The sequence below is a fragment of the Idiotropiscis lumnitzeri genome, unplaced genomic scaffold (genome assembly GCF_059441095.1).
Source record: "Idiotropiscis lumnitzeri isolate Australia: NSW breed Sydney's pygmy pipehorse unplaced genomic scaffold, RoL_Ilum_1.0 HiC_scaffold_139, whole genome shotgun sequence".
Classification (NCBI taxonomy): Eukaryota; Metazoa; Chordata; class Actinopteri; order Syngnathiformes; family Syngnathidae; genus Idiotropiscis; species Idiotropiscis lumnitzeri.
The window spans coordinates 410278-425000 of NW_028283677.1; positions in this window are offsets into that span (position 1 = coordinate 410278).

Genomic DNA, 14723 nt, shown 5'->3' on the forward strand with positions numbered 1-14723 from the left:
GCAACTCAACAAGGTCGCCCTCATATATGCTCGGATGACTGTTTCGGCCATGAGGATGTCACAATACGAAATTCGTCCTTTTTCGTGTAAAGTTGTGGGAGTGGCATTGCACTGTTCGGCAATAAAACAACGCTGATTATGAGGTTCTAAATATGAACGACAACTCGTGAAACTTTACACACACATCAGGCCGAGCAAATTTATCAATATTTTATACGTTAGTTGTGCAGCTTTTTTGAAATGGCTCGCCATGGCCCTCGAGAAATGTTAAAAAAAGCAGCCCTGGTTGAGTGTTTCACCTCGCTTTTTGTAAATTTTATGGAGTACAGTGAACCCTCGGTAATCGCGGTTAATGGGGACAGAGACCACCCGCGAAAACTGAAAATCCGCGAAGTAGCGGCGCACCTTCAAAAATGCTTAAAAAAATATACAATATATATAATAAATATATAAATATATATATATATATATATATATATATATATATATATATATATATATATATATATATGGGGAGAGAGAGAGTGAAATTCATGTTATAACAAAAAAACCAAATTATTATTAAAACGTATTATTTTTTTATTCCCCAGCCATTCTTTTTGTATTTATTTAATTACTCCGACTTTTATCTGCTGGTACGCCGTCCGGTGTGCCCTGTGAAATGAAAGGTGGCATTCTTTATTCATTTATTTATTTATTCTTTTATACATTCATAACTGACAGCTTCGCGCTCCGCTCGTGCCCGGGCGGAAGAGGTGCTCCAATTCGGCTTAACTGTGACACACACCCGCCCTCCTCCCCCGGAGCTTCCATTCGGTTAAACTTAGGGGCCGCTTGGCACCGCCCGTGCCCGGGGAAGGTGCTCCTCTTCGGCTTACTGTGACGCGAGCATGCCCGCCTCCTCCGGAGCTTCCATTCGGTTAAACTTAGGGGCCGCTTGGAACCGCCCGTGCCCGGCAAAGGTGCTCCTCTTCGGCTTACTGTGACGCGAGCATGCCCTCCTCCTCCGGAGCTTCCATTTGGTTAAACTTAGGGGCCGCTTGGAACCGCCCGTGCCTGGGGAAGGTGCTCCTCTTCGGCTTACTGTGACGCGAGCATGCCCTCCTCCTCCGGAGCTTCCATTCGGTTAAACTTAGGGGCCGCTTGGCACCGCCCGTGCCCGGGGACGGTGCTCCTCTACGGCTTAACTGCCACGCACGCCGGCCGGAGCCTTGGTACGGTCCGAACCGCGCGAAACGTCGCCACCGATCGTGTCCGGGGGAACGTGCTCTTCTTCGTCCACTCTCCTCTTCGCCCACGCTCTTCTCCGGCGCACGCCGGCCGTCTAACCGCTCCAGCGCCCGTCGTGCCGCTCGGCGAAACTACAATGCCCCCGAATATTTTTTATACCCGCGAAGCACTGAACCCGCGAAAGGTGAACCGCGAAGTAGCGAGGGTTCACTGTATGTATAAGACCAAGACCTACAAAAAAGTCTCTTGAAGCAATGAGCTAGGTTTTACAGGAAGTCGGCCATTTTGAATTTACTTAAAAGGGGCGGGTCACCACAATGGACTTTGTGTAGAAATTATTATTGGGGCCCGAGCAGCGACCGCGGCGAGGTCCCTATTGTTTATGTAGAAATTATTATTAGGGCCCGAGCAGCGACCGCTACGAGGTCCCCATTGTTTTTGTGGAAATTATTATTATTATTATTATTAGGGCCCGAGCAGTGACCGCTGCGAGGTCCCTATTGTTTTTCTAGAAATTGTTATTAGGGCCCGAGCTGCGACGGCTGCGAGGTCCCTATTGTTTTTGTAGAAAATATCATTACTTTTATTATTATTATTATTATTATTATTATTAGGGCCTGAGCAGCGACCGCTGCGAAGTCCCTGTTGTTTTTGTAGAAATTATTATTATTATTATTTTTCCGATTGTACGATCGCATTTTTGACCCCGAAACATGCACAAAAACTCACCAAACTTGGCAGTCTCATCGGGCATGGCGAGAAATTTGATATTTTAACGTCTAATATGAACAGGAAGTGAGTTATGAATTTTTGAAAGTCCGACTTTTGCCCTTTTTTGCATGTTTACAGGGGTCATTCTTTTGCACCCTGATCCTAAAGGCTTCATCTGATTGCCTTAAAATTCTGTCTGTAGCATCTTAAGACCTGGGACAAACACTGGGGCTAAAATCTTTTGTTTCCGAAATACTATATGACGGGGCCGCTTGGCACCGCCCGTGCCCGGGGAAGGTTCTCCTCTACGGCTTAACTGCCACGCACGCCGGCCGGAGCTCTGGTACTGTCCGAACCGCGCGAAACGTCGCCACCGATCGTGTCCGGGGGAACGTGCTCTTCTTCGTCCACTCTCCTCTTCGCCCACGCTCTTCTTCGGCGCACACCGGCCGTCTAACCGCTCCAGCGCCCCGTCGTGCCGCTCGGCGAAACTACAATGCCCCCGAATATTTTTTAGACCCGCGAAGCACTGAACCCGCGAAAGGTGAACCGCCAAGTAGCGAGGGTTCACTGTATGTATAAGACCAAGACCTACAAAAAAGTCTCTTGGAGCAATGAGCTAGGTTTTACAGGAAGTCGGCCATTTTGAATTTACTTAAAAGGGGGCGGGTCACCACAATGGACTTTGTGTAGAAATTATAATTGGGGCCCGAGCAGCGACCGCGGCGAGGTCCCTATTGTTTTTGTAGAAATTATTATTATTATTATTATTAGGGCCCGAGCAGTGACCGCTGCGAGGTCCCTATTGTTTTTCTAGAAATTGTTATTAGGGCCCGAGCTGCGACGGCTGCGAGGTCCCTATTGTTTTTGTAGAAAATATTATTACTTTTATTATTATTATTATTATTATTATTAGGGCCTGAGCAGCGACCGCTGCGAAGTCCCTGTTGTTTTTGTAGAAATTATTATTATTATTATTTTTCCGATTGTTCGATTGCATTTTTGACCCCCGAAACATGCACAAAAACTCACCAAACTTGGCAATCTCATCGGGCATGGGGAGAAATTTGATATTTTAAACGTCTAATATGAACAGGAAGTGAGTTATGAATTTTTGAAAGTCCGACTTTTGCCCTTTTTTGCATGTTTACAGGGGTCATTCTTTTGCACCCTGATCCTAAAGGCTTCATCTGATTGCCTTAAAATTCTGTCTGTAGCATCTTAAGACCTGGGACAAACACTGGGGCTAAAATTGGGGCTAAAATCTTTTGTTTCCGAAATACTATATGACGGGGGCGGGGCTTCAAAGTTTTCACTTAAGATTTCCTTCGCCGCAATGGACAAAATGCTTAATAACTCTCCTGCACATGCTGCTAAAAATCCAAAACTTCACATGTACATAAAGAGTCGGTACCTGAAGACATCTATATGTTTATACTCTGTTATACACCTTGCGCCAATCAATATAATTTTTTACATTTTGACGTACTGCACGGTGCCCTTTTAACGAATCCGATTGAAAATTGGCTAGAAAAGACTCAAGACATTGATCTTACTCTATCCCTATTTTTGTGACTTTCCTTCGAAGGGCGTGGCTATTACGGTGCCGCAGAGTCTGATTATTCTCCGTGGCAACAAAAGTTCCTGCAAAATGATTCAGATGATCCATCTTCTCGAAATTTTTCACATTTGAGGATATTCAGGCCCTGAAGACGGCTGCCAACTTATTTTTGATCGCAGTGGTAGCGCCACCAACTGGTTAAAACAAATACAAATTATTTTCGTTGATTTTTTTCTCCGGGCAGGTTAACAAAATCTACCTTATATTTGCTCGGATGAGTGTTTAGGCCTTGAGGATGTCACAATACGAAAGTCTTTCGCCTTCTTCAGAGTGTCACATGATGGTGTCTTGTGACCCGTCTTTATCAGCTGATGTTCCATGAGGGCGTGACTTACCTGTCACAAGAATGAAGGCAAGTCACGCCCCCCGCTGTCCGTTCACTCCGCCAAGATGCTGCTCCAGGTGGTAGAGAGGATTGTCTCTGTTCATGGTTTTTATGCCTCGCTTGCAGATCTCAATGGCCTCTCTGATCCAGCGCTGTTGTTTGTTCTCTTCGGTGCGGATGACCTTGCCCTTCTCCCGGTCTATGATGTGGTTTTCCCTTTTGCAGTGGTCAGTGATTGCTGATTTGTAATGTTCATGTTGTGCTTGTTCTTTTACTGCTCTGATTTTTCATTTTTTTGACAGGTAAGTCACACCCACATGGAACATCAGCTGATAAAGACGGGTCTCAAGACACCATCATGCGACACTCTGAAGAAGGCGAAAGACTCGCCGAAACATGTCAGGTAAAAAATTAACCTAAAACATAATTGTCTGCTTTTAATGAATCAGTCAAATATCAATAATAAGAAGACAAAATGAACCTAATACAAATAAATGAATGCTTAATAACGCCCCTGCACATGCTCCTAAAAATCCAAACCTTCACCTGTAAATAAAACGTCCCGACCTGAAGACATCTTAATGTTATTATTTTGTTATACACACAGCGCCGCCAAGTGGAATCAAAAATGTGTTTTTATTTTAATTTTCACGTACTGCACGGTGCCCTTTTGACGAATCCGACTGAAAATTAGTCAGAAAAGACTCAAGACAATGATCTTACTCTCTGCCGAATTTTGTGACGTTTTGGCAAAAGGCGTGGCTATTACGGTGCTGAAAAGTCCGATTGTACTTTGTGGCAACAAAAGCTCCGGCAACATGACTCAGATGATCCTATCTTCTCGAAGTTGTACACATTTGAGGATACTTCAGCCCTGAAGACATCTACCAACTTATTTTTCATCGTAGTAGTAGCGCCACCAACTGGTAAAAGCTAATACAAGTTATTTTCTTGGATGTTTTTCTCCGTGCAACTCAACAAGGTCGCCCTCATATATGCTCGGATGACTGTTTCGGCCATGAGGATGTCACAATACGAAATTCATCCTTTTTCGTGAAAAGTTGTGGGAGTGGCATTGCACTGTTCGGCAATAAAACAACGCTGATTATGAGGTTCTAAATATGAACGACAACTCGTGAAACTTTACACACACATCAGGCAGAGCAAATTTATCAATATTTTATACGTTAGTTGTGCAGCTTTTTTGAAATGGCTCGCCTTGGCCCTCGAGAAAAGTTAAAAAAAGAATAGAATAGAAATAGAAATCCCTTTATTGTCATTGTACTCAAGTGTGCAACGAGATTAGAGGGCTCCCCTCTCCAGTGCAATACAACAATAATACAGACAATATATAAATTAGATAAATAAATAAGACAGTGCAATGGAATTCAGTACTGAATAGGGCATATAGAAACACATCACAATGCTGTTTTGCAAGGTTAGGGTGGTCTCGTGTGTGTGTGAGAGTTCAGTATGGAGATGGCTCTCGGAAAGAAACTGTTTCTCAGTCTATTGGTCCTTGATTTGATGCATCTGTAGCGCCTGCCAGAGGGCAACCGGTCGAACAGGTGTGAGTTTGGGTGGGTATTGTCTTTGACGATGTTGAGAGCCCCTCTGAGGCACCGGGCGGTGTAGATGTCCGACAGCGAGGGGAGAGGGCAGCCAATAATCCTTTGCGCTGTTTTGACTGTCCTCTGGAGCCTCACTCTGTCCGCCTCAGTGCAGCCGCTGTACCAGGTGGAGACAGAGTACGTCAGCAGGCTCTCGATGGACGAGTGGTAGAAGGCCAGCAGCAGCTTCCTGTCCAGGTTGAATTTCCTGAGGACTCTCAGGAAGTGCAGACGTTGGCGGACCTTCTTTACCACTGCTGTGGTGTTGTGACTCCAAGAAAGGTCATCGGAGATCTGTACTCCCAGGAACTTGAACGTGTGGACCCTCTCCACACACACGCCTTCGATGCAGAGGGGTGCGGCAGCGTCTTGTTCCTCCTGAAGTCGACGACAATCTCCTTTGTTTTAGCAGAGTTAAGGTGCAGTCTGTTGTCCTTGCACCAAGTTGTCAGTCTCCCTACCTCCTCTCTGTAGGCTGTCTCGTCACCTTCCGAGATCAGACCGACCACTGTCGTGTCGTCAGCAAACTTGACGATGGTGTTGTTGCCGCGGGCCGGGCTGCAGTCGTAGGTGTAGAGGGCGTACAGGAGAGGGCTCAGCACGCATCCTTGGGGGGAACCGGTGCTCACCATGAGGGTGGAGGACGTGTAGGGGCCGAGCAACACAGTCTGGGGTCTGTTGGTCAGAAAGTCCTTAATCCAGATGTGTGTGAGGGCAGGGAGGCCGAGAGTGTCCAGTTTGGCGACGAGGATGTCTGGGATGATTGTGTTGAATGCCGAGCTGTAGTCCACAAAGAGCATCCTTGCATAGCTCCGCTGTTGTTCCAGGTGGCCCAGCACAACATGCAGAGCAGCCCTGGTTGAGTGTTTCACCTCGCTTTTTGTAAATTTTATGGAGTACAGTGAACCCTCGGTTATCGCGGTTAATGGGGACCGAGACCACCCGCGAAAACTGAAAATCCGCGAAGTAGCGGCGCACCTTCAAAAATGCTTTAAAAAAAAATACAATATATATATATATATATATATATATATACGGGGAGAGAGAGAGTGAAATTCATGTTATAACAAAAAAAACAAATTATTATTAAAACGTATTATTTTTTTATTCCCCAGCCATTCTTTTTGTATTTATTTAATTACTCCGACTTTTACCTGCTGGTACGCCGTCCGGTGTGCCCTGTGCAATGAAAGGTGCCATTCTTTATTTATTTATTTATTTATTCATTCATAACTGACAGCTTCGCGCTCCGCTCGTGCCCGGGCGGAAGAGGTGCTCCAATTCGGCTTAACTGTGACACACGCCCACCCTCCTCCCCCGGAGCTTCCATTCGGTTAAACTTAGGGGCCGCTTGGCACCGCCGTGCCCGGGGAAGGTGCTCCTCTTCGGCTTACTGTGTCGCGAGCATGCCCTCCTCCTCCGGAGCTTCCATTCGGTTAAACTTAGGGGCCGCTTGGAACCGCCCGTGCCCGGGGAAGGTGCTCCTCTTCGGCTTACTGTGACGCGAGCATGCCCTCCTCCTCCGGAGCTTCCATTCCATTAAACTTAGGGGCCGCTTGGCACCGCCCGTGCCCGGGGAAGGTGCTCCTCTACGGCTTAACTGCCACGCACGCCGGCCGGAGCTCTGGTACGGTCCGAACCGCGCGAAACGTCGCCACCGATCGTGTCCGGGGGAACGTGCTCTTCTTCGTCCACTCTCCTCTTCGCCCACGCTCTTCTTCGGCGCACGCCGGCCGTCTAACCGCTCCAGCGCCCCGTCGTGCCGCTCGGCGAAACTACAATGCCCCCGAATATTTTTTATACCCGCGAAGCACTGAACCCGCGAAAGGTGAACCGCGAAGTAGCGAGGGTTCACTGTATGTATAAGACCAAGACCTACAAAAAAGTCTCTTGGAGCAATGAGCTAGGTTTTACAGGAAGTCGGCCATTTTGAATTTACTTAAAAGGGGGCGGGTCACCACAATGGACTTTGTGTAGAAATTATTATTGGGGCCCGAGCAGCGACCGCGGCGAGGTCCCTATTGTTTATGTAGAAATTATTATTAGGGCCCGAGCAGCGACCGCTACGAGGTCCCCATTGTTTTTGTGGAAATTATTATTATTAATATTATTAGGGCCCGAGCAGTGACCGCTGCGAGGTCCCTATTGTTATTAGGGCCCGAGCTGCGACGGCTGCGAAGTCCCTATTGTTTTTGTAGAAATTATTATTATTATTATTTTTCCGATTGTTCGATCGCATTTTTGACCCCCGAAACATGCACAAAAATTCACCAAACTTGGCAGTCTCATCGGGCATGGCGAAAAATTTGATATTTTAACGTCTAATATGAACAGGAAGTGAGTTATGAATTTTTGAAAGTCCGACTTTTGCCCTTTTTTGCATGTTTACAGGGGTCATTCTTTTGCACCCTGATCCTAAAGGCTTCATCTGATTGCCTTAAAATTCTGTCTGTAGCATCTTAAGACCTGGGACAAACACTGGGGCTAAAATCTTTTGTTTCCGAAATACTATATGAACGGGGGCGGGGCTTCGAAGTTTTCACTTAAGATTTCCTTCGCCGCAATGGACAAAATGCTTAATAACTCTCCTGCACATGCTGCTAAAAATCCAAAACTTCACATGTACATAAAGAGTCGGTACCTGAAGACATCGATATGTTTATATTCAGTTATACACCTTGCGCCAATCAATATAATTTTATACATTTTGACGTACTGCACGGTGCCCTTTTAACGAATCCGATTGAAAATTGGCTAGAAAAGACTCAAGACATTGATCTTACTCTATCCCTATTTTTGTGACTTTCCTTCGAAGGGCGTGGCTATTACGGTGCCGCAGAGTCTGATTAATCTCCGTGGCAACAAAAGTTCCTGCAAAATGATTCAGATGATCCATCTTCTCGAAATTTTTCACATTTGAGGATATTCAGGCCCTGAAGACGGCTGCCAACTTATTTTTGATCGCAGTGGTAGCGCCACCAACTGGTTAAAACAAATACAAATTATTTTCATTGATGTTTTTCTCCGGTCAGGTTAACAAAATCTACCTTATGTTTGTTCGGATGAGTGTTTAGGCCTTGAGGATGTCACAATATGAAAGTCTTTCGCCTTCTTCAGAGTGTCACATGATGGTGTCTTGTGACCCGTCTTTATCAGCTGATGTTCCATGAGGGCGTGACTTACCTGTCACAAGAATGAAGGCAAGTCACGCCCCCCGCTGTCCGTTCACTCCGCCAAGATGCTGCTCCAGGTGGTAGAGAGGATGAAGGCTCCCTTGTCTCTGTTCATGGTTTTTATGCCTCGCTTGCAGATCTCAATGGCCTCTCTGATCCAGCGCTGTTGTTTGTTCTCTTCGTTGCGGATGACCCTGCCCTTCTCCCGGTCCATGATGTGGTTTTCCCTTTTGCAGTGGTCAGTGATTGCTGATTTGTAATATTCATGTTGTGCTTGTTCTTTTACTGCTCTGATTTTTCATTTTTTTGACAGGTAAGTCACACCCTCATGGAACATCAGCTGATAAAGACGGGTCTCAAGACACCATCATGCGACACTCTGAAGAAGGCGAAAGACTCGCCGAAACATGTCAGGTAAAAAATTAACCTAAAACATAATTGTCTGCTTTTAATGAATCTGTCAAATATCAATAATAAGAAGACAAAATGAACCTAATACAAATAAATGAATGCTTAATAACTCCCCTGCACATGCTCCTAAAAATCCAAACCTTCACCTGTAAATAAAACGTCCCGACCTGAAGACATCTTAATGTTATTATTTTGTTATACACACAGCGCCGCCAAGTGGAATCAAAAATGTGTTTTTATTTTAATTTTCACATACTGCACGGTGCCCTTTTGACGAATCCGACTGAAAATTTGTCAGAAAAGACTCAAGACAATGATCTTACTCTCTGCCGAATTTTGTGACGTTTTGGCAAAAGGCGTGGCTATTACGGTGCTGAAAAGTCCGATTGTACTTTGTGGCAACAAAAGCTCCGGCAACATGACTCAGATGATCCTATCTTCTCGAAGTTGTACACATTTGAGGATACTTCAGCCCTGAAGACATCTACCAACTTATTTTTCATCGTAGTAGTAGCGCCACCAACTGGTAAAAGCTAATACAAATTATTTTCTTGGATGTTTTTCTCCGTGCAACTCAACAAGGTCGCCCTCATATATGCTCGGATGACTGTTTCGGCCATGAGGATGTCACAATACGAAATTCATCCTTTTTCGTGAAAAGTTGTGGGAGTGGCATTGCACTGTTCGGCAATAAAACAACGCTGATTATGAGGTTCTAAATATGAACGACAACTCGTGAAACTTTACACACACATCAGGCAGAGCAAATTTATCAATATTTTATCCGTTAGTTGTGCAGCTTTTTTGAAATGGCTCGCCATGGCCCTCGAGAAATGTTCAAAAAAGCAGCCCTGGTTGAGTGTTTCACCTCGCTTTTTGTAAATTTTATGGAGTACAGTGAACCCTCGGTTATCGCGGTTAATGTTAAAATGGTCGAATGGTCAATGACAAGAATTGCAGTGCAAGCACGTATTATCGGCGCGGGTTCGATCCCCACCTGATGTGCCTCGCATGATTTCTTTGGCTGCCAGGATGGCCGAGTGGTCTAAGGTGCCGCGTTCAGGACCCAGTCTCCCCAGGAGGCCTGGGTTCGAATCTCGAATTTCCCCATTGTGGGACTAATAAAGGGAATATTAGTATTATTATGGCTGCCAGGATGGCCGAGTGGTCTAAGGCGCCGCGTTCAGGACCCAGTCTCCCCACGAGGCCTGGGTTCGAATCTCAAATTTCCCCATTGTGGGACTAATAAAGGGAATATTATATTATTATTATTATATTATAATGGGGACCGAGACCACCCGCAAAAACTGAAAATCCGCGAAGTAGCGGCGCACCTTCAAAAATGCTTAAAAAAAAATACAATATATATAATAAATATATAAATATATATATATATATATATATTTATATATATATATATATATATATATATATATACGAGGAGAGAGAGAGAGAGTGAAATTCATGTTATAACAAAAAAACCAAATTATTATTAAAACGTATTATTTTTTTATTCCCCAGCCATTCTTTTTGTATTTATTTAATTACTCCGACTTTTACCTGCTGGTACGCCGTCCGGTGTGCCCTGTGAAATGAAAGGTGGCATTCTTTATTTATTTATTTATTTATTCATTTATTCATTCATAACTGACAGCTTCGCGCTCCGTTCGTGCCCGGGCGGAAGAGGTGTTCCAATTCGGCTTAACTGTGACACACGCCCGCCCTCCTCCCCCGGAGCTTCCATTCGGTTAAACTTAGGGGCCGCTTGGCACCGCCCGTGCCCGGGGAAGGTGCTCCTCTTCGGCTTACTGTGTCGCGAGCATGCCCTCCTCCTCCGGAGCTTCCATTCGGTTAAACTTAGGGGCCGCTTGGAACCGCCCGTGCCCGGCGAAGGTGCTCCTCTTCGGCTTACTGTGACGCGAGCATGCCCTCCTCCTCCGGAGCTTCCATTCGGTTAAACTTAGGGGCCGCTTGGAACCGCCCGTGCCCGGGGAAGGTGCTCCTCTTCGGCTTTCTGTGACGCGAGCATGCCCTCCTCCTCCGGAGCTTCCATTCGGTTAAACTTAGGGGCCGCTTGGCACCGCCCGTGCCCGGGGAAGGTGCTCCTCTACGGCTTAACTGCCACGCACGCCGGCCGGAGCTCTGGTACGGTCCGAACCGCGCGAAACGTCGCCACCGATCGTGTCCGGGGGAACGTGCTCTTCTTCGTCCAATCTCCTCTTCGCCCACGCTCTTCTTCGGCGCACGCCGGCCGTTTAACCGCTCCAGCGCCCGTCGTGCCGCTCGGCGAAACTACAATGCCCCCGAATATTTTTTATACCCGCGAAGCACTGAACCCGCGAAAGGTGAACCGCGAAGTAGCGAGGGTTCACTGTATGTATAAGGCCAAGACCTACAAAAAAGTCTCTTGGAGCAATGAGCTAGGTTTTACAGGAAGTCGGCCATTTTGAATTTACTTAAAAGGGGGCGGGTCACCACAATGGACTTTGTGTAGAAATTATTATTGGGGCCCGAGCAGCGACCGCGGCGAGGTCCCTATTGTTTATGTAGAAATTATTATTAGGGCCGAGCAGCGACCGCTACGAGGTCCCCATTGTTTTTGTGGAAATTATTATTATTATTATTATTAGGGCCCGAGCAGTGACCGCTGCGAGGTCCCTATTGTTTTTCTAGAAAATATTATTACTTTTTTTATTATTATTATTATTATTATTATTAGGGCCTGAGCAGCGACCGCTGCGAAGTCCCTGTTGTTTTTGTAGAAATTATTATTATTATTATTTTTCCGATTGTTCGATCGCATTTTTGACCCCCGAAACATGCACAAAAACTCACCAAACTTGGCAGTCTCATCGGGCATGGCGAGAAATTTGATATTTTAAACGTCTAATATGAACAGGAAGTGAGTTATGAATTTTTGAAAGTCCGACTTTTGCTCTTTTTTGCATGTTTACAGGGGTCATTCTTTTGCACCCTGATCCTAAAGGCTTCATCTGATTGCCTTAAAATTTTGTCTGTAGCATCTTAAGACCTGGGACAAACACTGGGGCTAAAATCTTTTGTTTCCGAAATACTATATGACGGGGGCGGGGCTTCAAAGTTTTCACTTAAGATTTCCTTCGCCGCAATGGACAAAATGCTTAATAACTCTCCTGCACATGCTGCTAAAAATCCAAAACTTCACATGTACATAAAGAGTCGGTACCTGAAGACATCTATATGTTTATATTCTGTTATACACCTTGCGCCAATCAATATCATTTTTTACGTTTTGACGTACTGCACGGTGCCCTTTTAACGAATCCGATTGAAAATTGGCGAGAAAAGACTCAAGACATTGATCTTACTCTATCCCTATTTTTGTGACTTTCCTTCGAAGGGCGTGGCTATTGCGGTGCCGCAGAGTCTGATTATTCTCCGTGGCAACAAAAGTTCCTGCAAAATGATTCAGATGATCCATCTTCTCGAAATTTTTCACATTTGAGGATATTCAGGCCCTGAAGACGGCTGCCAACTTATTTTTGATCGCAGTGGTAGCGCCACCAACTGGTAAAACAAATACAAATTATTTTCGTTGATGTTTTTCTCCGGGCAGGTTCACAAAATCTACCTTATATTTGCTCGGATTAGTGTTTAGGCCTTGAGGATGTCACAATACGAAAGTCTTTCGCCTTCTTCAGAGTGTCACATGATGGTGTCTTGTGACCCGTCTTTATCAGCTGATGTTCCATGAGGGCGTGACTTACCTGTCACAAGAATGAAGGCAAGTCACACCCCCCGCTGTCCGTTCACTCCGCCAAGATGCTGCTCCAGGTGGTAGAGAGGATGAAGGCTCCCTTGTCTCTGTTCATGGTTTTTATGCCTCGCTTGCAGATCTCAATGGCCTCTCTGATCCAGCGCTGTTGTTTGTTCTCTTCGGTGCGGATGACCCTGCCCTTCTCCCGGTCCATGATGTGGTTTTCCCTTCTGCAGTGGTCAGTGATTGCTGATTTGTAATATTCATGTTGTGCTTGTTCTTTTACTGCTATGATTTTTCATTTTTTTGACAGGTAATTCACACCCTCATGGAACATAAGCTGATAAAGACGGGTCTCAAGACACCATCATGCGACACTCTGAAGAAGGCGAAAGACTCGCCGAAACATGTCAGGTAAAACATTTACCTAAAACATAATTGTCTGCTTTTAATGAATCTGTCAAATATCAATAATAAGAAGACAAAATGAACCTCATACAAATAAATGAATGCTTAATAACTCCCCTGCACATGCTCCTAATAATCCAAACCTTCACCTGTAAATAAAATGTCCCGACCTGAAGACATCTTAATGTTATTATTTTGTTATACACACAGCGCCGCCAAGTGGAATCAAAAATTTGTTTTTATTTTAATTTTCACATACTGCACGGTGCCCTTTTGACGAATCCGACTGAAAATTAGTCAGAAAAGACTCAAGACAATGATCTTACTCTCTGCCGAATTTTGTGACGTTTTGGCAAAAGGCGTGGCTATTACGGTGCTGAAAAGTCCGATTGTACTCTGTGGCAACAAAAGCTCCGGCAACATGACTCAGATGATCCTATCTTCTCGAAGTTGTACACATTTGAGGATACTTCAGCCCTGAAGACATCTACCAACTTATTTTTCATCGTAGTAGTAGCGCCACCAACTGGTAAAAGCTAATACAAGTTATTTTCTTGGATGTTTTTCTCCGTGCAACTCAACAAGGTCGCCCTCATATATGCTCGGAGGACTGTTTCGGCCATGAGGATGTCACAATACGAAATTCATCCTTTTTCGTGAAAAGTTGTGGGAGTGGCATTGCACTGTTTGGCAATAAAACAACGCTGATTACGAGGTTCTAAATATGAACGACAACTCGTGAAACTTGACACACACATCAGGCAGAGCAAATTTATCAATATTTTATACGTTAGTTGTGCAGCTTTTTTGAAATGGCTCGCCATGGCCCTCGAGAAATGTTCAAAAAAGCAGCCCTGGTTGAGTGTTTCACCTCGCTTTTTGTAAATTTTATGGAGTACAGTGAACCCTCGGTTATCGCGGTTAATGGGGACCGAGACCACCCGCGGAAACTGAAAATCCGCGAAGTAGCGGCGCACCTTCAAAAATGCTTAAAAGAAAATACAATATATATAATAAATATATATATATATATATATATATATATATATATATATATATACGGGGAGAGAGAGAGAGAGAGAGTGAAATTCATGTTATAACAAAAAAACCAAATTATTATTAAAACGTATTATTTTTTTATTCCCCAGCCATTCTTTTTGTATTTATTTAATTACTCCGACTTTTACCTGCTGGTACGCCGTCCGGTGTGCCCTGTGAAATGAAAGGTGGCATTCTTTATTTATTTATTTATTTATTCATTTATTCATTCATAACTGACAGCTTCGCGCTCCGTTCGTGCCCGGGCGGAAGAGGTGTTCCAATTCGGCTTTACTGTGACACACGCCCGCCCTCCTGCCCCGGAGCTTCCATTCGGTTAAACTTAGGGGCCGCTTGGCACCGCCCGTGCCCGGGGAAGGTGCTCCTCTTTGGCTTACTGTGACGCGAGCATGCCCGCCTCCTCCGGAGCTTCCATTCGGTTAAACTTAGGGGCCGCTTG